Source organism: Mustela nivalis, assembly GCF_964662115.1.
Source record: "Mustela nivalis genome assembly, chromosome: 1".
NCBI classification, from domain to species: Eukaryota; Metazoa; Chordata; class Mammalia; order Carnivora; family Mustelidae; genus Mustela; species Mustela nivalis.
In genome coordinates this window covers 63,856,172-63,883,356 of record NC_139020.1, presented here as the reverse complement: position 1 = coordinate 63,883,356, position 27,185 = coordinate 63,856,172, and the positions used below count along the sequence as shown (strand labels likewise).

General features: G+C 38.9%; 1 long non-coding RNA gene across 1 annotated transcript; it reads right to left on the bottom strand.

The window, feature by feature from the left end:
• Positions 1 to 2,530: 2,530 nt before the first annotated feature.
• LOC309843076 lies at positions 2,531 to 24,624 on the bottom strand. The gene is made up of 2 exons (XR_014299933.1): positions 24,410 to 24,624; positions 2,531 to 3,147 (listed from the first exon to the last, which is right to left on the bottom strand). It is a non-coding gene; the product is annotated as an uncharacterized lncRNA (long non-coding RNA).
• Between the last annotated feature and the right edge of the window lie 2,561 nt (positions 24,625 to 27,185).

Here is a 27,185-nt window from a genome sequence, read left to right as displayed (position 1 = left end):
CAAAGCTCTGTTACTAGACACTATTTGTTAGGATGTGCAAATAGTTCACTCATATAGAAACTTGGTGACAGAACTTGACTCAAAGCAGGGAAAGAAGTGTTAGACTAACAAATTAAAAAAATATATATATATGATAATAGCTGTCATTTACTGTTCTAGGCATTATATACACATTAATTTTAATCCTCGCAATAACACAATGAGTAAATGTAATTTTCTTTGTTTTGTAGAGAAGGAAACTGAGACTTAGTTATTAAGTAACTTGCCCAAGGAATATTACTAGTAAGTGGCAGAGTAATTAAAAAACTAGGTCCCCCTGGTTGCTTGCCTTCTTAGGCAGGAGAGGCCTCCTCTTTAGCCTACTTGAGTGAAGACAATTAGCAGCGTCATTTGCATTTAAATAATACATTTGCTAAGCACAACTGATTCTTACCTATTTGTTAATGAATTGCTGCATTCTTTAAACCCTTTGGGCCTCCTAGGGTCTTTTTTCTCTTCTTTCCCTATTTAGTTTTATCTTTCACAGCCTCTGGAACACATTGAGATGGTTTCCTTTCTGGTGGAATCAACTTGCTCAAAGTAGGTATTTGTCAATTTTTCCTGCTCGCTTTTTCAGCCATTGACGTTTTATCAACAACATCCTACTTTCTAGGGCCAATACTTCATCTCTCTGGCAAATAATAGGGGCTCAGTAAATATTTGCTGAATGAAGGTATGGATTTTCAGCTTCTGAGCATATATAATTTTGTCCCCAAAATGTGTGCAGGTGGTCTAATCCTCTTCTCTGCTTTCTTCTATTGCCTCTTTATCCACCAAAACCCCAAATTCAGTAGGAATGAAACCAAATCCATCAGCGTCTCTCCTAAAAACTCCTGCTCCTGTCCTCCCTTTCATAGTTACTGGCATCATCACCATTCCAGCCAATTTCATTTAACTTTTGATTCTTCCTCCCCTTTCTCTTGAAGAGATGCTATCATAGATACATTGCTTAAATCAAGTCCCTCTATCCACTACGATCATACTTAATAGATGGGTTCTTATTATCACTTGCTGAGTTACTGTAGCAACCTTCTGATTGGCCTCTCTTCATCTAATATTTCTCCTTTCCCATAGAATTGGCACAAATTTGGTTCTGTCCTCTTCGGCTCAAAAATCATATATGTTAAGTCTTTATACATGGCGTTTGGTGTCCTCCACGATGTGGCACCTGCCTTCCTAGTGTCACCTCCACTGCCTCCCTTCACAGTCTCTCCAACAGCCACGTTGGGTCATTCCCTTTCCCCCCTTACAGTCCGAGCCACTTTCCTACGTCTGAACCTTGCTTGTGCATTGCTGTCTCTCTAGTGCACTAAGTCACATGCAGGCACATATGACTCTACTTCCCCTGCTTGAGTCCAAAGGGAAGACTGCTAACTCATCAGAGTATAACAGCTCACGTACTATCTCAGCAAGTCTAGACTCAGACTCAGAATCCTCCCTCAACCAAGGGTTCCCGCAGTCTCACAGCGAACGAAAGTTGCCATGAAGACAAACCCGGTTTTCCATGTGGTTCTTGCATTGCTTTGATCTCTGTGCCAACTTTCAAAGGCTAAGCAGCCTTTCAAGACCCAGATACAATGGTGTCCTTGTTTGACAGGGTCCCTACCTTCCTGCTTACATGGATCTCTTTCTTCAGGAACAGCTTATTATCCTAAATCTTTAGGGTTTTGTTTGTTTGTTTGTTTGCTTTGCAGGGTCATCATTTAACTGTAAATTGATCCTCCACAGAGTCTAAGTGCTGTAAGGGCAAAGATCATATGGATTCTCTTTCCAGTTTTCCACAGCTCTGACCTCAGTGTAGGGGTTAATATTTGTCAAATGAATCAGCTTCTCACACATTCTGCCTTTATTACAGTCACATACAAGCTTGTTGTATTTTCTGTAGAGTATTTTAAACTCCCCGAGGGCAGGGGGCAAGCCTTGCTCACCTCTGAACCACCCACAGCCCTGGGAACTCAGCAAATTGTTATTGGTGGTTCTGTGAATGGCTTTCTTGATTCTTTGTCAACACTTGTATTGTATCCACTTAATATCCTTCAACCATTTGTAAAATATTCCGTTAAGGGCTTATTATTTCCGATTGACCTTCTCTCCAAATTAGGGCAAACTATCAAGGATTTACTGAACTTCATAACCTTGAAAGTAGCAACTCAGCAGAGAGGGAAGCAGTGGCATGGCAGAATTTGGAGAGACAGCCAAAGGGTGACTCTGTCCTAGAGGGAAGGGACAGAAAAAGAACAGAGTGATAGAAGGAAGGAAAGACAATGGAGAAGGACACATGCCTGCAGGAGGGACAGCCAAGGAGTGGGAGAGTGGAGAGGCAGAAATGATGGAAGAAGGGGGGAATGCAGGCAAGAAGAGGCAGCACTGGAATTTTATGACATATGCCCCTATTAAAAACAAATTAGGCTGATGAAAATAAGAGCATGTCTGAGGTTTAAAAAAAAAAAACTGATTTTTTTTTTCTTTCAAATATAAGAAGGATGAGAAGGGAGGTAAAAGCCATTTTATTGTTTTAAACGACAATAGAATATGAGCTGGAGAAAGATTCTTAAAGGCAAATGAGAATAAAAAGGTCATAAAAAGGGAGGAGAAAGAAAGTGTCAATAGCGGGAGGGTGCACAGGAGTGAATGCATATAGTGAGAAATGGTGGGAGGGAGAAGGGGAAGGTAACTGCAGGCGAGAAGAGGTAAATTAACATGTTTGTTTGAATACAGGGGCTTCTTTGTGAAGATGAGAGCTCAGATCTGCCTTTGATCAGCCACATGGCAGCCCGGGATCAGATCAGAAAGCAAATGAGATGATAAAGTGGATGAAACCCCAGTATAAGTTTAATATCCAGGAGGGAGCAAAGGAGGGAACGAACAAGGGAAGGAGGGAGGTTGCCCCACTGAAGCAGAGCCCAGGTTTCCATGCCAAAGAGGGCGGGCCTGGCGGTGGTCTTGACACCGGCTGCTGAGGTCTCCTGCAGAAGCAAAGCAGCCTTCCAGGGACTTTTGGGCTCCAGGTCCCTGTGGGCCGACCTGGCTTTGCTGACACAGCCCAGGAGCTGATGGTGGAGAAATTTGCTTAGCTCCAGGGACTTTCCGAATTGGCTTTTCTTTACCCTGAGATAGGCCAGAACAAAAGATGAAATCGTTATTTTAAAGGGATTTTTTTTTTTTCTTTTCATACCGTACCCCGACCCCCTTTAGAGCATTTTTATTGCTGAATTGCCAGAAAGGCTGCTTACTACGTAAACTTGACCATATTCTACTCATGAGTTTCATTGTGGATTTCTAGATTGTTTGTGATAAAATCTCTATAATGATAAAGTTACTGTTTGGAATACTTCTTAACTACCTTTAAGGACTTGGAGAGTGGCAAAAAGACCCATAAATTCGAGGATCCACGAATTGTAAATATCTCTGACATTTTGGGGACACCTAATATGGGTCATAAACTCACATGATCTTATTTAGATCTGAAGGAGCATCCTTATTATTCACATTTTACAGATGGGGGAACTGAGGCCCTGAGATGTTAAATAATCTGCTTCAGGGTGTAGGGCTGGGAAGTGACTAAGACAGGACTAGATCCTACCATCTGGGTCTGTGAGCATGCTTTTAATGACTAGAAGAGGGATATTTCCAAAGTAGGTGGCAGTGTTAAGTCACTTAAATCTGAGAGGACCCATAGTCCAGATCATCCTTCCTTCCAAACGGGGTCCTTGTCCTTTGAGCATCCCCATTCTTTTCACTTGTGTGCCTTGTCTGGAAGCCCAGCTCACCATTCCTCTGGATATTTAAAGTTGCCCAGACAAAGGAAGTCAGGAGAGCTCAGCATGAGAGCCACAGCCTGAGAAGTGGAGGAAAGAAGCCCCAACTGGAATCACAGATGCTGTCCCTATCCTCGATGATTATATAATTTAATGGGAGTATTTAGAGTGCACATGAATAAAAGATGTAAAAGCAAAAAGGAACCAAGATATAAAGACACTCAAATGAATATCAAAGGAAACTTCTCAGTTCTCTGCATTTCAAAGAGATTAGGTGTGGAGAGGGAGAATTCTTTCCACACTCTCCCCACACCCACACCAGGGGAGAAGGTGTGTGTGCACCTGTGCATGTAATCGTAAGTACGAATGTACATACACACGCACCATGAGGGGAGATGGAAGAAGAGACTCTGAAAACTGTAATCTAACTAAGAGAACAAAGATAAGAAAAGAGGGGAAGGGAAAAGTCCTTCGGTGCCAGTGGTCTCAGTGTGAGAGCCACAAGTTGCTCATCTGAAAGGAAGCTCTGACTTCGGTTTTAAATCGGAAAGTCACGGAGTGGCAAGAAGGTGGGGGCCAGGCATGGCAGGGGAGAAAGCCCTATAGCAGTCCATGCCTGAAGGCTCCAAAGACAACTCTGAGTATCCTGTGGGATGTCAGTGACAGAGTCTGTCACTGGAGGAGAAGCAGGGAACTGGCCATAGATAACCCCACTGGTAGCCATGGAGCTTTACTGTGACAGAAAAGAAGGAGTCTGGCCAGCCTCACCTGGTGTCTTTATGCCAGTCAAGAACCAGAAATCAAAAAGGAGCAAACCCAGTCAGAGCATCCTGTTACACAGGACACACAATTTAGGATTGCGAAAGGTAAATGAAATAAAATGAGTCATGGAACTGTCATTGGTGACAGTTCTCTGAAGGTGAATTTGGAAAGGGATTTTAAAGAGACTAGAGAAAAGGACTCGTATAAAAAGGGAAATCTAGGGGCACCTGGGTGGCTCAGGGGGTTAAAGCCTCTGCCTTCAGCTTAGGTCGTGATCTTGGGGTCCTGGGATCAAGCCCAGCATCCAGCTCTCTGCTCAGCTCTCCCTCTGCCTGCCTCTCTGCTTACTTGTGATCTCTTTCTCTCTGTCAAATAAACAAATAAATAAAAATCTTTAAGAGAAAAAAAAAAAAAAAAAAGAAAGAAAGGAAGGAAGAAAGAAAGAAAGGGGCTCCAGCCCACCATTCTTGGTTGTGTAGGAGGGCCAAAAACATAGCAGTGAAGTTCCAAACATAGATATGCAGAGTGAGGGGACGGGGAGAATTTTATGGTCCAAATGGTTATGTAGGCTTACTAAGTGATTAGGCTTGAAAATCCTTTTGTAGAATGGATTTACATATAGGGATTCCTGTTTCTCTCATTGCCTCTTTGTGTGTGTGTGTGAGTGTGTGTGTGTGTGTGTGTGTCTGAGAGAGAGAGAGAGAGAGAGAGAGAAGACTCTGTGCTTATAAAATCCAGCTTTAATACATCAGGCCTTTAAAATTGCATCACTGAAGATATATATCTTTTAAAATAAAAATGACAAATATAAGGTAAATGTATTCTCCTGATTTTAGTGAAGATCTTTCTCTCTGACTTCCAGGATGGCCCCATGGTTAGAAGTGTGAGTTCCAAAATTAGAAAGTTTGAGTCCAAACCCAGATTTACCCTCTAATTAGCTAATTATTAGCAAGTTACTTAGCTACTGTAAATCTACGTGCCTCATCTGTAACACAGGGGTAATAACTACTTACCTCCCCATGTTACTGTGATGGTTATATAAAACAATTCATTTGAAACAATTTGCTTTGGTCCATAAGAAGAGCTCTAAAATTAGTAATGAAAAGGACTTGTATCATTATTCTAACCTGGTACTAGCTTAACATGAAGATCTCTTTAATTATTTTCTTTGACTCCATATTTAGAAGTCTTATGGGAATATCTAAGAAAGCATTCTATAAATTTTGTTGTATAATAATGCATAAATATTTGTGTCCAGACTTAAAATTACTCAAACAAAAAAATTTCCCCAAACAGGTTTCTAAATGAAGGCATATACTTGGACACATGCACATTTTATAATTCAAAGATCTTGGGGCACCTGGGTGGCTCAGTGGTTTGGGCTGCTGCCTTCGGCTCGGGTCATGATCTCAGCGTCCTGGGATCAAGCCCCGCATCGGGCTCTCTGCTCCGCAGGAAGCCTGCTTCCCTCTCTCTCTCTCTCTCTCTCTCTCTCTCTGTGCCTGCCTCTCTGCCTACTTGTGATCGCTGTCTGTCAAATAAATAAATAAAATCTTAAAAAAAAAAAAAGATCTACCACAGGAAAATGTATAACAGTCTCATATTTGAACCCAGTAGAAATCAAATATTAGTGAAGACCAAACCCTCTACCTCATCTGCTTAAGCCAAGTTTCATATTTTTAAAGCTGTCTGCCTGATTTTACCTTATACACTTCAGAGTAACTTTCAGAATAATACTTGTCCTGGAACCTTAAACCCAATGCTCTCTCTCTCTCTCTCTCTTTTTTGTTAACATATAATGTATTATTTGTTTCAGGGGTGCAGGTATGTGAACCATCAGGCTTACACAATTCGCAGCACTCACCATAGCACATACCTTCCCCAACTTCCATAACCCAACCACCCTATAGCTCACCCCACGCCCCAGCAACCCTCAATTTGTTTCACGAGATTAAGAGTCTCTTATGTTTTGTCTCCCAATCCCATCTTGTTTCATTTTTTTCCTCCCTACCCTCCACAACCCCCTTCCCTGCCTCTCAAATTCCTTATATCAGGAATCATATGATAATTGTCTTTCTCTGAATGACTTATTTTGCTCAGCATAATACCCTCTAGTTCCATCCATGTCATTGCAAATCACAAGATTTTGTTTCTTTTGATGGCTGCAAGTGCTCTTTTTATAATAACCGGACTCAAAGTTAGCTGTTGGCATCTTTTCCACTCTGCGTTGCGGATCAACGTGCTAGCTGATTGATTGATCCTTTACCTTCTCTTATTTTTGATCCTTCTGTCATTATTTAAATCTGGCCAGAGTTTATCCCCAGTCCTAAATCTTTGCTTTCAGCAGCAAATTGTGCTTTCAGCACTTGGTCAGTTGTATTGTTTGTGACTGCTTTGGGACTTTTAGGGATAAAGGTTTTAATCCTCGAGCATCACATGTTTGTTCTTTCAGAGAGATTTATTTTTTGCTAAAGTTTGTGGGTTTCCTGCTGATGTCAGGTTGAGCGTTCATACATATTCAGCATTTTGTCTCTATTCAAGTTGATAGCAAGAGTTCACCTGGGACTTTCCATTTTGACGTTTGTACTTTCCATTACCATGGTCATTGTGATCAGGATCACTGACATCAGCACACTGTCCACTGTGTTTCATGGTCAGTGGTCATTCATTCAGAACAAGGTTTGTGCTCAAAACGTGGTGGGGTGATATGGGGACCCAGGTACATAGGCAGTGGTCTCTGCCTTAGAAGACTTTATAAAATGTAGGGAATAGTGCAAGATAGTACAAAAATTTGGGTGCTGGGACACCCCCACTCCCGGGTCATAAGGTAGAGCATGCGACTCTTGATCTTGGTGTCAGGAGTTCAAGGTGCATGTTGAGCGCCAAGCTTCCTTAAGAAAAAAAGAATTTTGGTGCTGAGTAGGCAAAAGCCAAGTATGTTAAAAAACTTTCCTCGGGTTCTTGGCTTATTAGTAGCATGATTGACACAAGAAGGATAGTAGTGTCAGGTAGGTCAGCTGGATAACTGAGGCAAGATGTAGGGGTTATGCTTTCTCTCCTCTGGCTGAGAAACAGGAAGTTAGTCCTTTAGTTTTGTGCATAATGCATTCTGAGACTATGTTGTTTAACTGCAGCTCATCAAACTTTTTAACAAACTTGCATGTTTTATGGCTGATTTTGCTTCTCAGAGTTACAAAACATTATAAAATTTGTCATTTGACCTTGTCCTCCAGGTATAATCTTCATGGAAGTATTTTCAGTGCATTATACATTAAAAAGAAAAAAAAAAAACTTCTTTCATTGGCTTCACTCCCAGTTGATCAATTTAACTTAATTAATGAGTAACCAGTTGAGACTATGAGCCACTGCTTTCACTGTATCTCACACTATATGTCTCTATATTACTAATTTTATGAAAGAGTCTGATCACCAAAATGTACATTTTTATATTTTTCCACTCATTTTTATAAATTACATGTTGAATTTTTCAGTCCTTTGCCAAGCACTATCTTGTCAGGAATCATAATGTATAAGGTAGATTCAGAGTGGAGGTGCTTTGACAGTGGGTCTTGGAAAGGGGTCTGGGGCTTGGCTACTAGGATGCCTTCTCCACTCTGCACCTCGTCACGCTCTGTGGTATCTCCCAAGCACTTCTTCAGCCTGTGTGGAGTGAAGTGCAATTATTAGGATATATATCCTTGCAATTGTTTTCAGACTTTGTGGTAGAGATACAAAGTGACATTGCTCAAAATAGGGATTGTTGGTGGAAACACTCATTTCCACGTTAATATCTTGAAATGCCTCAACTAATCAAGGAAAATCCAACTTTAATACATAAAAGTGGATTAAAGGTGTCAGCCTAAATAAAGAGGAGTATATCTGGCTAAAATTATTTTTTCCCATCAAAAAGCATCATTAAAATAGAAATATAAGTGTCAGTCTATTTGCATATTACATTTGGCTAAAGTAGGACATGTCAGAAAAGAACAGAAATGCCACCGTTAGGCACAGCTGGTTGTCTTTCTTCCAGTTTCAGTTGCCCTTTATTTCTGTTTTCACTCCATTCTTGGGTGTGTTCTTAAAACTCACCTTGGAACTTCCATGGTTCTCTTCATCTTGGTTCTTCTGGGACTTCGCTTATACTGAATCATGTCTTTGCTAAGTATAGAGAAGTATAAAAGCTTGCTGCTTGTATCTGTTGCAACAGCATAGGCTCACATGCCTACCAGAATTTCTCTTGCTGTTCATCACAGACAAGAAATGTTATTAGCAAACACTTTATCCTTTCATTTCTCTCACCTACATGGCAGATTCTTCTGTGGCTCTCCTCCTTTTCAGCCCAATTAGGAAAAGAAGCACCAGAAGAGAAACAGTTCAAGAATTATGAAGAATTTTTTCACTGACGTGATTTTTCCCCCTCAATGGATATTTCTTTTTTCAGTTTTTGGTTTTCATTTTGTTACGGACATGAAATTCACATAACATTAGCTTAACCATTTTAAAGTGAACAATTCAGCTGTATTTAGTAAATTCACAATGTTGTCCAACCTGTATCTAATTCTAAAAAACTGTGATCACTCCGAAGGAAATCCTGTGTCCACTAAGCTGTTGCTCCCCAAATCCTCCCTGTAGCCTCTAGCAATCACCAATCTGCTTTCTGTTTCTAATTTTCCCTTTATGACTATTTCATGTAAGTGAAGTAATACAACATGTAGTCTTCTGTGTCTGAATTTTTTCACTTGCATGATGTTTCCAAAGTCCATCCACGCAGTAGCATTTATCAGTACTTACTCTTTTTTTATGGCTCAGTAGTATTCTGTTGTGTGAATAAACTGTAATAACTGTCATTTGTGTACCTATTCATCCACTAATGGACATCTGGAGTGTCTCCACCTTGGGTGAGTGTGATTAGTGCCACTATGAACATGGGTATATGTGTATTTGCTGGAGTATCCGTTTTCAATTTTTTGAGTATATACCTAAGAGTAGAATCGTTAGGTCATATGGCAAGTCTATGTTTAACATTTTGGGGTACTGCCAAACCCTTTTCCACAGTGGCTGTACCATTTTACATTCCCATCAACCATATACGAGGCCTCCACTTTCTCCATGTCCTTGCCAACACTTGTTACTTTCTTTCTTTTTGTTAATGATAGCCATCATAGTGAAGTAGAGTGGTATGCATTTTCACATACTGCTCATTTTCTTTGGTCTTTCCCCCAGGTATTTGATATTGTTTTTAGACATAATTTTGTTACATGTGCCATGTAAATGTCATGTTTATGCCTGTGAGTGGTCAGTGTGCAGAGCAGAGCTGGTCAGGGAAGGGTCAGACATAGAAGTCCAGCTAAACAGGAATCGTTCCAATGATCCTACAATTCTAAGCAGGCAAGGAATCAAAGCAACCAAAATAGTGGAGGGTGTGACAGGCAGAATTCTGAAATCTTGCAAAATTCTCTTGTACTGTTATATGTGCCTCGTATTATCCCCTCCGCTTGAGTGTGGATCTCTTGTGTTACACTACCTTGCACATAAATACACACCTACTAGAGACAGAGATATTTCTACTAGAGATTCTCTTGCTGGCTTTAGGGAAGTAACTGGCCATGTTGTGAGAGGGTCAGATGGCTAGAACAAGAAGGTGGCCTCTGAGAGATGAGAACAACCTGTTCTCAGAACTGCCTGTCAGTCAGGCAGTCAACAAGAAAATGGGAACCACAGTCCTATATCCTGAGGAACTGAATTTTGCCAACAGCCAGTATGTGCTTGGAGGAGAAACCAGAGTTTCAGAGGAGAGCCCAGCCTTACTAACCCTTGGATTTAAACCTTATGAAACCCAAAGCAGAGAACACATTTGAGCTCACCTGAACTTCTTAACTAGAGAACGGCAGTTAGTAAATGGGCATTGTTTAAAGCTGGTAAGCTTGGGATGATTTGTTATATAGCAATAGAAAATGAATACAGGGGGCTCTGCAGAATATTTAATAATTTCTTAAGATAGCATAGGCATTGCCCATTCACAACAGATTCTGGCCATGAACAATGGTGCTGCACTGGGACTAGCTGGCTCTTATCCCTGGGCTGCATGTCACTAACGCTCCACGAGCGTTAGTGACAGAGTCACCAGAGTGGAGGGCTCTGGCTGGAGCACTCTGTATGCACTTTGTATGCACTCTTTATGCACTTTGTTTCTTACTAAGTCTGGCCTGGTTGTGGGCCTCTGTGCATGGGATGGTTTGTTTCTTTTCTGTAGAGTGAGTCAGCATCTCCAGGTGCTTTGTAAATAAATATATTTTATACTTATATATTATATGTACTGTATTATGTCATGTACATATTATAATACAATGTAATATGTATATTATAAATATATGTTTATATACATTACATATTATATATGTTACATATAACATAAATATATTTATAAAGTCACTCAGGGCTAGTGACTGAAATATAGGCAGTGCTTATCTTTGGCTGTCAGAGCCCAAGAAGGCACAGGGACAGCTTTATCTCTGCCAAATTTTGCAACATCTCTAAACACAATGGCAAAATGACTAGACTTACAACTTGTGTTTTTAAACCATGTTTTAGTTTTTGAGTCATGTGAATAAAATGTAGCAAAAGTACCAAAAATGACAGAACATGGGAAAGAACAACAAAGTGTAGATGTGGCCAACTTCACCATTTACTCCTTGAGTTATGCTACCTTACAAATTGGGTTCTCAACTGCCTTTTTTATCCACTTCTTTCACTTTTACTATTATTATTATTATTATTAATATTCAGATGTTTTCCATATAAAATATTTTTATCTTGCTCATGCTTAATATGGGAAGCCCTGTTCGTACTTTATATGTGCTCTGACAGTGTTCATCAATTTTAATAGATTCTCTTTGATGATAAAGAAAAATTTCCTCAGGCAAATAGATTTTGAAAGAAAGAAAAACAAGTTATCTATAGGCTTCAGATTTCTCTAAAACAACATTAAATGCCAAAAAAAAAAAAAAAAAAGAAAGAAAAGAGAAGAAAAAAAAAAGGAACAGAAGTGAAAGAAAGAATTTATCAAGTTCTGAGGTGGGAAAAGTGTGATCTATGCATTTTATAACCATTAAAATTATTGTTTAGGTATGAAACGAAGCAGACATCCCTAAACATGCAAGAACTCCAGGACTATATCATTTTTAAGAAGTCCTTGATGAAATACAGCCAATTGAAATATAAATTTTTAAAAAGCTCAGAATGGAAATGTTGTGGTAAATGTATTGGTGTAAATACTGAGTCCACATTAATACAGAACTAGGAGGAAGCTGGTAATACATTTCAGAACAGAAGGCAAATGATGTATAACTTGATATTATTAAAATAACATAATAAAAATCTGGAGATGGGGCAGGGCAGGTGGGTGGGTGTGCTAATTTCCCCATTTTTCAGAACAAGTAATCAATCAACATTGACTAAATTTGGCAGATTTAGTCCAGAAGACTCATAATGACTCCAACTTCTTAATATTTCTCCCTTTATTTCCATCTTGAATTTGGTTTTATCTTTTAGGGGGAAAAACCTCCTATCTTAAAAATTAGATATTTATGAAAATTCCAGCAAGTCCTTCAGTTTTACTTATGTCTTTTTCTTTACTTGTTTTTTATTACAAATTAAAAAGTGGTGTGTTTTAGTGTGACACCATTTTAATGGAATTACTTTATCTCTATCTATCCATCTCTCATCCAACTTTATGTCCACTTTTTTATCTGGGATGATGCTTGCTTAATGTTAAAAAATGATTATCATTGGATGAAATGATATGGCTAACTCTTAAGTTTTCTTATCTGTACTTTGACTTCCTTAAAAGATGTATTTGTCACTTTCTGAAAAAAAATATTAATCTGAAATAAGAAGAAGCTCTGAACGTGATATTTCAGTTGTGATACAGATATTTTCTCAGGTAAAGAGACAGCTTCAGAACAACCTGGGACGGGTTTTGCTTTTTACTACCAACTGTTATTGTTCAAGGGGCAGGAAAGCAGGTGGAGTTTCTTGAATTGGGGGGAAAAAGACTCATTTTGTCTCTGAAAGACAAACCTATAATGCAAATTTTGTCTTGGCTTTAAAATTTACCTCCTCCAGTTTCCAGGATAACATTCATAAGATGCTTTGGTGCGACAGTGCAATGGGGCTACGAAGTTTGGCTTGTGGAGAGCTCTGAGAGACTTGCGGCTGCTGTTAGCAGCCTTCACTTCAGCCCCACACTGTCTCTCTGTAGGGTGGCTCAGGAAGTGGCTTTCACCAGAGTGAGCCATGAGAGAGAAGAAGGGAGAAAAGAGTAAGCGTAGGTAGGCAAGTAAGAAAGTGCACCCAAGATGGGAAATGCAGTCTTTTAGTAACCTGATCTCAGAATTGACCTCCTACCACTTCATCCATATTCTGTTTGCTGGAGTGGAGTCCCTAGGTGTATTCCACATTCATGGAAGAAGTTTAAGAACCTGCTTTTGTGGGGAGGACTATCAAAGAAATCATGGGTGTAATGACCGAATTTGCTGAATCCTTTTCCACTGTCTACTCACTTCTTCACTCCTTGAAGTCTGGGCTCTGTCCCTTCTTCTCTGCTGAAACTTCTGGAATGGTTTCTTCTTAATGGTTCAAAAACTTTAATTTAGGATTGTAATCTTTCATCTCTCTGCAGCACTGACTGCTATCTGATCTCTTTTGAGAGAGGACAACTCCTTGAAAAAGTGAGTACTTTCTTATGCAAGTTTGTTTCTTACACAGTTTCTGGCACAAAGAAAATTCCAAATACTCTTCAACCTCAATAAATATTCTCAGTTTACCTTGAAAATATTCTCTGTTTATTCTGTTCTGCCTTAAGTCAAATTGTGTCACTTCTAAACTCAAAGCATAAATTGGTTTCCATCTCTTCTGTGCTCAAAACATGAAATGGTTTTCATCTCAAATAAAAGTCAAAAAATCGTAAATGGCCCACAAGACTCTGTATGATCTGCACCCCAACTTCACACATCTCATATTCTATCACCTCACTTACTCTTAACTCCATTCACATTGGACTCCTTGTTATTCCTGTTATTCTCCTGCCTCAGGACGTCTGCACCAATTCCTTCTGTTTGGACACTTTCCCCTTACCTAGCCACTGTCAGAGATCTTTGCTCAAATACCTTCAGTGGGACAGTCCCAGCCATAGTATTTAAAATTGGTGTTCCTATTGCATTTTGCCAAACCATCTTTCCTGCTTTATTTTTATGTACAGCACTTATCATCAAAGAATATGCTATATATATATATATATATATATATATATATATATATTTTTTAAGTTTTGCTTCTATTTAATCCCTCACTGGAATATAATCTGTTTTATTGACTTTTATATCCTACAGACCTGCAATAGTGTCTAGCCTATAGTAAGTATTCAATTAATATTTTCTGAATTCATTAATTAATACCACATACATAATCAGAGCTGCTTTTCAGTTGCTGAGGGTACTAGCACCATGTTACCAAACCCCTTTCCATCTATTCCCATTGGGGCTTTTGTGGGAAAGGGGGTGGCTCCCACTCCCAGAAAAAAGTTAGCTTCCCCATGTACACATGTTTGATAAAGAATAGAAGAGAATCACATACAATATAAAAAGAAAATAAGAGCAGAAAATCAGTACAAAAAAACCAAAGCTAGGAGCTTCAGAGAAAAGACCCTGAGAATAAGGAGGGTAATCAGAGCGATTTCTATTTCTGTTCATGCATCACCATCTCTTTGCTTATTGACAGATGCCAAGCCTTCCAGATCACCCCAATTAAACTGGAGGTTCCCTGATCTCCTCTGGAAGTGGCTCCCCATAAATTACATTAAACCCCAATCCTCTAGAGCACGATCACGCTTGAGCCTTGATGAAAATATATTGCCTTGCAGTGTCCTGCCTTAGACTAGGGAGAAGTGAACCAGCGCTGGCAGGGCTTGATTTCCTCATGAGAGAAGGGGGAAAATGATGGGGAAAAGGCCCTCAATCTCTCCTTATTTGCTGGGTAATTGTGGTAGCAATAAGCAGACTTTCAGACTTTCACCCAGGGAAGACTCCTGGGAATATAGGCTCTGGTTGAGACCAGTGAGAGGTGAAAGGGAAGGAAAATCTAGGGAGAAAATAATACATAAATATGTAGATACAATTTGTAAGTAAAACAGACTTTGGAAAATATCTCCTGGAAGCATTAGAACCTGTTTTTATTTTTTTTCTCCATGTGTCACAAAACATCCATATTTTGATATCAACAGATTTTTTTTTTCAAGTGAGACTTTAGGGAAGTAATAAATCATTCAAAGCATGGATTCTGATGTATTTATTAAAAACTATGTAAAAATTTCTAAAATTATTATAAAAGCTGACTACAAATTAGTTTAAGGGTAAGAAACTTATTTTGTTTTATTAAAAATACCTATTTGTTTACTTATTTTTGGTTTATAATGTTTAGTTTGCTTTCTGTGGCCCAAATGACACCATTTCTATCTCCTATATGACCACATTATTGCTTTTGATTTCCTTTCTCTTGACCTCTCAAGTGTGGGTCAAACCAGGAGCAATCAGCTTGCTTTTAATCCTATGCATGTATAGAGTGTAATTGTAAGACAGTGTTGAGTAAGACAAATCGCCACAATCCACAAGCTGTGTGACTTTGAGCAAGTTTCATTCCCTCACAGTTTTAATTTCTCATCTATAAAATATGGGTGATAACATTGCCTACCTCACAGTGATTTTTTTTAGCGGGAGGCAACGAGGAGTCGATGGTGAGGCTTAAATGCCATTACGTGCCTAACATGATATTTTATGGAAATGATACTGTTCTGCACATCTGAGGCAAAAAAAAACAAAAATAAAGACACAAAAAGCAGGGTCCTTAGCTCATGGTAAGTATTCAATAAACACTCTTTACCTCGATGACTGGCGTCATCACTTACTCAGTTTTAAAACCATCATACTAGTCTTTGTTGGCATGTCCTGTTCTTATAGCCTCACCCTTGTAGCTAAACCAAGTTCTGCTGAATTTCTCTTCACATTTTTCTGCGATCTGTCATTTCCTGCCTTTTTGCCAGCACAGCCATCCCTCCAGTTGGAGCTGCTGTCATCTCTCCTGCTCTCACAGCACACATTCCTGGGACTCCAACACCCACTTGGGCTCTCCTTCTGTCCTGTCTCCACATTGACGCAACACAGATCTTTTTAATGCTCAGCCTGAACACATTGTTCTCGTGAAAACTTTCCAATTGCTTCTCATTTCTCTTGGAACAGAAAACAGATTCCTTCGCATGGCCTACAAGGCCCCATGTGAACTACTGTCTCGCTCTAGCTGCTCTGCTCTTCACTCTGCACCAACCACATGGCTTCTTTTCTCGTACACCTGCAATGCTTCCCCTGCTGCAGGATTTCTTCAGGCTGGTCTGCTGCTTAGCACATCCGGGCTTTTCATTTTCTCTGGGAATTCCTATTTGTGGCCCAACTGCCACTTCTCTTGGAAAAAATCCTCTGACCTGCCAGACTCAGTCAGGGCTCCTTTTTATAGGGTTGGTACTGTTCTTCTATTACACGTAAGCCAGTTTGTAATCATATACTTATTTGTGTGGTTATTGATTGGTGTCTTACTCTTCCACTATTCTGTAAACTCCCTGAAGGTCACATAAGTCTTCATAGTTGCTATTAAAACCACAACTGCTGGAATTGGGTCTGGCCAATAGTAAATGCTTAATACACATTTGTTTAATAAATGAATATATGGGTGAGTTAGTATCTTTAATGTCTATTGTATTCCGTTTATGTGTCATATTACTTGATTTATGGATATATATATAAATGTAATTATTATTCCTTTTACTCTGATAGGATGAATATGGAATGCCGCTCTTTTGCAATGATAAAACTGAAAAGGCCAATTTCTAAGGCTTCTCTGGGTTTCATTCATTTGTAGCTGTATGGAGACTAGTTGGCAACCTTTCTTTCTCTTCTGTTCATGCATGTGGCTTGAGGTCTCAATCCTATCTTTCATCTCCTGAAGATGGTTTATCTGTTTCCTCTTTCCTCCTCTTAAATTACTGCCTGATCTGAATGACTCAGTGTAAAATGCTGATTAAGAACTCAGGATCTGGAGCTAAAAGCCTTGGGCTTAGCTGGACACTGCTTCTTCCAGTCATACTCTGTGAGGACTCAAACAGGTTATTTTTATTTTAGCTCATCAAGCCTCAGTTTCCTTTTCTAAAGTGTGAGTAATAGAATCTACCTTCAGTAATTATTGGGACAGTGACACTAGAGAAGGCATGTAAATAGCACTTGGTCTGTAACATCACAATCAACCCAAAATGATACCTATGGAATAATAATGGGACACTATTATTATTATTATTGTAACTTTTTATTTTCTTAAGGATTTTATTTATGACAGAGAGAGAGAGACAGTGAGAGAGGGGACACAAGCAGGGGGAGTGGGAGAGGGAGAAGCAGACTCCCTGAACAGGGAGTCTGAGGCGGGCTCGATCCCAGAATTCTGGGATCATGACCTGAGCTAACGGCAGATGCTTAATGACTGAGCCACCCAGGTGCCATGCCCTTATTATAACTTTTTATTTTATTTTCTTATTCTTAACTTCTCACCTCCTTCTACCCATACTTGTGCCTGGTAATCACCTCAGGGCAGCTCAACATGAAATTACATGTAGATTCCCCCGACCTATTAAATCAGTAAACTACTTCATTTTTTCCTCCCATTAAACTTTCAGTATTTCCCATTTCCTTCTTCACTGTTACATAAAGCTTCTGAGTATGTTTCTTTTTCTTTCTCTTTCCTGTCCCAGCATGTTTAGGACACTGATTGTACTGGACACAACTTCTCAAAGTTCTGTTGGAGAAGTTGTTTCCTACCAACTTTTTCTTCGGGAACCCAAAGAAGAATATCCAGATTTGGGGGAAAGCTACTGCGGTCCAGACATCCCCACAAATACTTTTATGCTTGTCGGATGATCGTGTTCTTTTTGGATAAGCAGCGCATTTTTACTAGGACTGTGGAGTCTTTTATCTTTTTCTTCCTGCTCATCCTTTTGGCCAGGACTTTAATAGCCTCCTGGAAAGCCCTTCCTGCCTTGATCTGTAATTCTTTTCATGAATTCCTCCTAGAATAATTTAAGACTGCGTAATGTTGGTCCTTCCTCTTTTGCTGAAGCTTTTAACGTGGCACACTGTTTATCACTATTACAGATGCCCACTCCTGGTTTCATAACTGAATGTCATGCTTCATCTGTTGTCTCCATGCCTCCAGAGAAGTGAGCTTGCCAGCTTCTCCTGACTCCAAGTGCTCTCTTCATGACCCCCTAACATTAGGCTGTGCTCAGTCTTGGACTTTATCTTCCCATCCACACCCACTCCTTTATTAAAGAATGTCCTCAACCATTCTTAGGAGAATTCCTGACTTGTCTCCCTAAATTAGTCATTTTAAAAACAAAAATTAGACATGTTCTGGCAAGATTAATAATAATAGCAAAGGTAAAATAAAATGAAAATTAGACATGGGAAAGGAAGTTTAAAAAGAGAAAAGCATTTTTAGAATGAGCAAATGGTTCTATATGCAGTATAAGGCTCCTTAGTCCAGGCAGGGTCCTGTAACAAAATACCGTAGACTGGGTGGCTTATCAAAAATAGAAGTTCATTTCCTGGGGTTCTGGAAGGTGGGAGTTCAAAATCGTGGGGCCAGCATCTGTGTGTTCTTGTGAAGACCCCTTTCTGGGTTGCAGACTGCCAACTTCTCCTGGCCTCACAGGGTGGAGGGGCAGGATCTCTCTCTGTAGTCATTTTTATAAAGGCACTAATCCCATCTGGGGCACCTGGCTGGCTCAGTTGGTTAAGCATCTGCCTTTGGTTCAGGTCATGATATAAGGGTCCTGGGATTGAGCCCGATGTCAGGCTCCTTAGTCCAGTCAGGGTCCTGTAACAAAATACCGTAGACTGGGTGGCTTATCAACAATAGAAGTTCATTTCCTGGGGTTCTGGAAGGTGGGAGTTCAAAATCATGGGATTTTGAACTCCCATTAGGGTTCTGCTGTCATAACCTAATCACTTCCCAAAGGCCCCACCTCTTAAAACCATCCCCGTGGGCATGAGGTTTTTCAGCATATGAATTTTGGGCTATGCATTCAAACCGTGGCACTATGCTTATAAATTTGAAAATATAAATGCAATGAACAATTTTCCAGAAACTGTTAATTATCGCAGTTGCCTAGGAAAAAGCCTGATCTCTCATTAAAAATTAAGCAAATTAAAAATTTATTATAAAAATATATTTTTAACATTTCAGCTTTCAATGTTCTTATGTATGACAGTTTTTTCAAAGTTTTAGGGACTAGAATGTAGAAAAACATATAAAGTTACTGACTTAACGTAGTAAGTTATCAAATTCAGGTAACAAATCTAATAGTAAAAGCAGAAAAAAGATATATATATATATCAGTACCACATAGTTATCTGTATTTTTAATCTTTAAATAAAAACTCATTTATATAGAGAGGTAAAACCTAAATAATCTATGAATAAATTGAATCCAAATATACCTTAAATATAATCCATAAATACACTGTGACATTTATATGTAGAATGTAATGGGGAATTAATATTAGGAGATCAATTAATTGGATCAAGAGACCAAAAGGGGATAATGATTATCTTAAGTATTAAATAGGCTTCTGATTATATTTAGCATCCATTCTATCACAATACTTTGAAAACTTTTTAAGATTTTATTTATTTTTTTAATTTCAGAGAGAGAGAGAGAAAGTGGGAGGGGCAGTGGGAGAAGCAGACTCCCTGCTGAGCAGGGAGCCTGATGTGGGGCTCCATCCCAGGACCCTGGGATCATGACCTGAGCTGAAAGCGGACACTTAACCTACTGAGCCACAAGGTGCCCCAGAAAACATTTTTTTTTTTTAATATTTTATTTATTTGAGAGAGAGAGAGAACAGGAGCAGCAGGAGGGGCGGAGGGAGAGGGAGAAGCAGACTCCTCACTGAGCAGAGAGCCTGATACAGGATTCCATCCCAGAACCTGGGGATCATGACCTGAGCCAAAGGCAGATGCTTAACTGAGCCACTCAGATGCCCCCAAAACATTTCTTAACAGGTAAATCAAGATCTAAATTTATACTTGAATTCAAGACCATAAAATAGTCCCATTTTATTTATTTATTTATTAAAGGTCTGTTCATTTATTTATTTATTTAAAAGAAAGAGAGAGTCAGAGCACAAGCAGAGGGAGGGGCAGAGGGAGAAGACAAGCAGACCCCCTGCTGAGCAGGGAGCCTGACATCGGGCTCAATCCCAGGACCCTTATATCATGACCTGAACCAAAGGCAGATGCTTAACCAACTGAGCCAGCCAGGTGCCCCAGTCCCATTTTTTAAAAAGATTTTTTATTTTTAAGCAATCTCTACACCCAATGTGGGACTCAAACTCACAACCCTGAGATCAAGAATTATGTGCTCCACTGACTGAGCCAGCAGGGCCCCCCTAAATAGTCCCATTTTAATCAAGAGCAAGAAGTTGCCTGCTCTAAAAGTTCTTTCCAGTGAAATAGGATGAAAAATCAGAAACATATTAAAATGATTGGGATGGGGTTATAATTAGTATTTTTTTGCATAGTATTTTATTGTGGGGAAATATCAGCTCTGAGTTATAATAATTGATAAGACTTTTGCAAAGTGACTGGCTTGGATACAAAATAATTTTAGGAGAACTAATAGCTCTTCTATAAACCAAGAGTAACTCCTTTGAAGATACAAGAGAAAAAGAGTTCAATTCGCCTTAACAAATAATAAAAATACAATCTCTGGGAATGAATATAATCAAATGAGTAGGGCAGTATGAAAGAAATTATGAAACATAATATATTTCTGGATGAGAGATCTTTTATTTAAAAAATTTTATTGAGTATAACTGACACTTGTTACTTTAGTTTCAGGTGTGTAGCATAGTGATTCACCTTCTTTATACATTACGTTACACTCACAACGAGTGTAGCCAGCTGTCACCACACAATGTTATTACAATATTATTGTCTATATTCCTTAAGCTGTCTGTGTCTTTTATTCTGGTGACTTATTCATGAGAAGTACATTTTAAAGAAATGAATCCTTCTCAAGTTAATACCTTGATTTAAAGCAATAACTATAAGAATATAATTCATCTCATTATTTGTGATAGTTATGATATAAAGTTGCTATGAACACTGACAGAGAATTCTGAACCATTGTTCCTAGGGGAAAATGTATGATTAGGTTCCTGAGAGCCTCTGGTCACAACTTTTTCACCAACGAAACAGAACATATCTGGTTTTGTTTAAAGACACCTTATTTAATATATATTGTTGATCCATTAATATTGAACTCTTGGCCAATAGCACTGTCATTTGTGCTTTTGAACCAAGCTTATCTAACACATTTATTTTTCTCTGTAATATACATCATGGCTTCAATGAAGTAGGCACCATTGGGGACCATTTTAAATAATGAAATTGTTTGCAAAACACAAAAATGTGAAAAACATGACAGTTAATAGGGCACAGAAAGGTACTTGATTACAGTATGAGAGCTGACACAAGAAGCAGTGTCTTCTTCAACCTTAGCTGGGAACATGTGTGTTGGGCAAGCCAAATTTTTTGTCACTCTACTCATGTCTATAAATAACCCTGAAAGTGCTTGGAGAATTGATTTTGGAGCTACAAATAAATTTTAGTCAATAAGTGAATTTGCATATATGCAATCCATCAGTAATGAGGATTTAATTCTACATATTTGTCCTTTTTGTAGCTAGTCTTGAAAATATATTTCTAACATTTACTTATAAATGGAAAATGAGGTAGAGTATTTGTCCTACTTCACATTAAAATTGATTATACAGCTTAAGAAATTTTAAACCCTTTGAGGTTAAATATTTACAGACAGGACAACAGAATTTCTAATCCTAGAATAAACTCAAATATATTTAAATACTTGATATGCAGCAAACAGTGGATCATAAAATAATGAAGAAGCTATGTGTGATTTAGGAATTATTATTTTCACTTTGTTTATGTGGAAAACTTTATTTTTTCTATCATTTGCATCAAAATAAATTTCAGATGAATTTAAAACATTAAATATAAGAAAGACAACAAAAACAGAAGAAAATATAGGTGATTATTTAATAGGTATTCTGACAAAAAAAATTGTTTCTAAGCATTAAAGCCATGGAAGAAAAACACACACACACAAAGATTAGTAGATAAATTAAGTTTTGCTTAAAGGACAGACTATGTAGCCATTTAAAATGTTTTGAAAGACGATTTAGTGACACAAGAACATTCATAGCACTCTTAAATGAATGAAGTGGATATATAATCACATATGAATTATGATCCTGAAGACTTTCTTTTTTTTTCCTAAGATTTCATTTACTTATTTGAGAGTGAGCTCTAGTCAGTGGGAGGGGCAGAGGCAGAAGGAGAAACAGGCTCCCGGTTGAGGAGGGAGGTGGTTGTGGGACTGGATCCAGGACCCTGAGTTCATGATCTGAGCCAAAGGCAGATGCTCAACCAACTGAGCCACCCAAATGCCCGGCTGAAGACTTTTCTAAAGTTGTTTCTCTACTGTTGTGTTATGACACAACATGTTGCTTCCTCAAATGCATCACAAACTGCAAGTATTTGTTGTATTGCCTCGTTCTGTGGTTAAAAGATAAACTAAGGCATATAAAAATTTTAAGAGTTTATTTGCACAAAAATCTGTTTGAATTGGGCAGCATTCAATTTAGGTGCTAGAAAGAAGCTCTGAGGAGCAGCATAAGATGGAAGCCTTTTATGGGCAGAAGGGAGAGGGAACAAGGAAGTTACACTAGGCAAGAAAGTAGGTTGGTTATTGCAGTTACTTTCTTCTAGGAGATGGCAGGTGTCTGTTAGTTAGGCAGATGACCTAACTATTGCTGACCAGGTGATTCATGATGGTATGCTCTAAGATTCTATTTCTGGGATAGCCAGAACTTGAACTAAATCAAGCCTTGGTTTGATGATGTGGGACTTAGTCTTTGCAACTGTGTTTGGGGCTGTTGTCTTATTTTTAACACTGCCGGTAGGATGTAAACTCCAGGAGGGAATTTACCACACTTGGGTTTTATAGATATTTTCATTTCATATTGAGCAAAGTGGTGCTTATTTCATAGTAAATGGTCAGTAAATAATTGTTTGAATGGATGAATTTATCAAACATTAACTAGAATCATTTTAAAAAGGTAGAAACCATTGAAATAATAACTGGGATGCTTTTTCATATTTATATGAAATTTTCAAATTTTCTCCAAGTTTGAATTACAAGGAGAAAAAGGTCATTAAGCGCACATACATGGATGTCTTTCTTTAGCATGTATCTTTCCCAATGCCAGTTGATTAAAATTTTTTTTTTTAAATTTCCCAGTGTATTTTCTGTGCATTTTGCTATGTTTCATTATTGTCCTTTTTATTTTAGGCTTCCCCTGTCATTTTGATTAGAGGAAAGTTAGACCAACCATATAAACTATTTAGTTACTGAACGCATTCCTTCTTGGTTAAATAGGAGGCACCTGTGAAGGACTGTATTTGTTTTAACTGAACAAAGGTAAACAGCTTTGTAAAAGGAGCAGCTTGCCTGATGGTGACTAAGTTCTCATCGTTCATACTGTATTTCATCAAGCTCAGCACCTAACACACCATTAGTCCTCAAAGTACAGATCATCATCAGGCTGTGACTGCTCATTTTTGCTACTTCCTCTTTTTAAAGGAACCAGTCATGCCAAGAAAAATACTTAGAGATGCTTCCCCCCACCCATTTGAACAAAAGTAAAAAGGTGGAAATTAGCATTAGCTAAATTCTGTTGTAACTGATAAATGGAGTCATGGTTTGGAAAGGTTTGTTGGGGGGGGGAGGAGCCACCCTTCCATTCACAATTGGAAACTTTTATAACAAGGCTATTTAGCCAATACATATTTTCCTCTTTAGTACATAAGGGGAAGCTGAATAAAAGGTTTGAATTACAAAGCAGCCTAATCCTGCACATTCTCTGAGTGATGACTGCTATTTGTGTCAAGAAAACAAAGAGGCTGAGGAAATGAGGGAGTGGGAATGGGAGGGAGAATGAGGGCACCTGTAAGAGTTATCCTTCGCACACGAAACAGAAAAACTCGCTTGAAATTAGATTTTTTTTTTTTTAATCATTAGAAAGTTTGTGTTTTATATCTTTGGTAAGATCGTTATTTGCAGAAAAAAAAAACATATATTTTAAGGTTTTTATAGGACTTTTTGTCCTTTCTAAACACAAAGAACAAACTCCAAGAGCCACCTTACCTGTAACCCTGTTCTCCCTGCGTCCTCCTCCTGCCTCACTTTGGCCACGTGGTATTGCTAATGTGCAGTAATGGTGTAGCTGGAAAGGCATTTATGTTCCATTTCCCCCCAATATTATTAAAACTGCTCCATCACTTTCTATAATGGGGGCCTCTGTATTTTCTCTTGCCTGTATCCCCGACATGACAGAATGCCTGCCCTCACCAGTATGCTATAACATAGAGGTAATTGAAACATAACTCACCCTAAATTACAGCCAATGTTCAAGCAGGGCCCCAGTGAGCTTCCTGAGGCTCATTACAAATATAAGCTAAATATTTCTTTAAGGTTGTGGAGGGAGATCTGGAGCTTAAAAAGAAAAGGAGGAGGACAGAAGAAGAGAGAGGGAAGGAAGGGGGGAAAGGAGACAAGTAGAAGCAGATGAGAATGAGGCAGGTTTCTAGGAAGAAAGACTCCCCCCAACTTACAGTTTCAGATGAGCCCCCATCTGGCAGAGATCAGTAGCAACCTGTTATCATTATTAGCTGAATGGCGATTTCCTGGAGTACTTGAAATTGTATGTTTCCATTCAGTTCCCTGGAAACATAGGTGCACATAATTGCATTTCCTGGCCCAGTGACTTCTGGGTTAGCTGTATTTACTCCTGGAAGAGGCCATGAAAAATGAAGTAGGGGCTGACTTCCTGAAACCAAAAGGAAGAAAGGCACATTGCGAAAGACCCTGTGTTCTCTATAATTCTTTCAGTTACCAAAATCTGACCTCCCAGCCACTGTCCTGAGATTACCTGTTTGGAGTAAGAAAGTCAAAGTTTAACACTGCCGGGTTTGAGTGGGCTGCCTCATTTTAAATGTGGTCCTCTCCAATCTCATTAGGAAAACAGGCATAATTGCACTAATCCAGTGTGAAGAGTTGAATGGTTCTCATGTGACTGAGTTCCAATTTCCCTTTCACACATGGGAGGGCCCTTATAAACTCCTTTGTTATCCCTCTTGAGTCCCTCCCAGATACCACCCCCCTCCCCCAGCACTACTTCTGTTTGGCTACCTGACTCCCCTCATTTGACTTCTCTACCTCTGAAGGCCTAGATGCTCCCATCCAGGACTACAGCCCTTTCCCAGATGCCTGGTTTCTCCCTGCCAGTCCCAGTCCCACGGGTTTTTTGAGGGGATGAGCACAACTAGCAGGTGAAGGGGCAAAGAATAGGGAACTGTTGCTCATTAGGACCCTGTGCTTCTGGAGGTGAGTCAGTTGACTCTGATCTCTGCACTTTTGTAGTAGCTTATAAAGCCATCCTGCATGCATTGTCCTAAGTACAAAGCCAGTGTATTCCTTTCCCCCCTCCCTGTACCACACAAGGTAGCCAGTATTCTGTAAGTGGCAAACACCATGCCCATACACAGAGGTAATACAATGACACCAGCTCTTACCTAAGGGCTCAAACCTGCCTTAAAGCAGCAACAACAACAAACATGATCTCAGTGTTCTTCATCAGCCTCCTGCCACCATCCTTAGTTTTTGTGACTCTCTCCCTCAAAGTGACAAGGAAACTCGTGTTCTTCATTCAGAGCTGAAGATTACGTTTCATCTTCCCCATTTCAGGGCCTAAGAAGAGTCACAGAATTATATAGTCCTCATGACACGTAGGGGTTATTTATTCTAATCCTCCCATTTTACGGGTGGATGGTCCGAGGTCTAGAGGAAAGGGCCTTTTCAAAGTACAGTTAATTAGTGGTATAAGTGTGAATAGAAAGTACATTCCTGTTTCACAGTTCTGTGTTCTTTTTAAAACATTTTTATTTATTTGAAAGAGAGAGACAGAGCATGCCTGGGGGAGGGGTAGAGGGAGAAGCAGACTCCCTGCTGAGCAGGAAGCCTGAAGTCCGGGTTTAATCCCAGGACCTCAGACCTCGAGATCATGACCTGAGCTAAAGGCAGACATTTAACCGACTGGGCTACCCAGGAGTCCCTCTGTTCTGTGTTCTTTATACCAAACACCAAACTGCCTTTACTTCTATATCCTGTTCTTAAAGGTAGGATTTTAGGTAACTGTCAAATTGAAAATGATCTGTTGTCACATCCATAATGATGTGTTAATGACTGATAACATCCCTAATGTGTTGCCATCTTTAGAGAATTTGCCATTCAACCAGTCCCTGAGCATAATAAAGAAGATTGAATTTCTGAAGACAGTATGTAAAACACTTCTGGGCAGCCAGAATTGCTATTATATCATATTGGGCAACCACCTTCTTCCTTTAGGTTTAGTACTGGATTTATTTGTGCATGCCTGTCAGTCAGTATGGATTTATATCACAGAATTTACATTAACATGGGAAGGGACCTGAGAGCTCATTTAGTCCAGAGCATTCTTTTTGTGGTGCATTATCCAAGCTTATCCAGCTTATTATTTGCACAGCCAGAACTTGTACACAAAGAGGGCTGATTTTTTTTTTTTTTTCACAGTGGTTAAATTATCTGAACCTGGTGATAAAGTGATTTGAAACAAAGACATGTATCTGAATCACCTGGATAACCCAGGGAACTCTTAAAAAAAAAAAAATATATATATATATATATATATCTTATCCCTCAGCCCTACTTCTGATTCTATAGGCCTAGAGAAGATATCCAGCAGCTCTACCTTTTTCTTTAAGATAACAATATAATTTACATACAGTAGAGGTGTGTAAATCTTGAGTATAAAGTCACAATTTTTTATGCATACACATGTAGGTAATATATAAATACATACATACACATGTAAACACTGCTAAGACTAAGATTAAATTAGGATTTCTAGATCCCAGAAAACCCATCTGTGATTCTTCTCAGTCACTAAACTCCTCCTCCTCCAAGGATAATTTATTTATTTTGCAATAGATTATTTTGCCTGTTTAAAATTTTATATAAATGGACTCATGTAATGAGTACTCTTTTGTGTCTGACCTCTTTCACTTATTACTTCATCTGTGAAGTAGAAGTTATTTAATGTATCAGTAGTTTCTTCTTTTGCATTGCTATGTAGTATTCTAGTACATGACTTTTGTTTGTCCATTTGACTGTGATGAACATTTGGATTATTTACAGTTTTAGTTATGAATACAGCTATGACGGACATTCTTGTGTATGTTTTTTGGTAGAAGTATCACTTGCATCTGTTGGGTGTGTATCTGTAAGTGGAATGATGAGTGCTGCATCATTAGGGACTCTTATCATTAGGGTATGATCATGTTTAACTTTCAA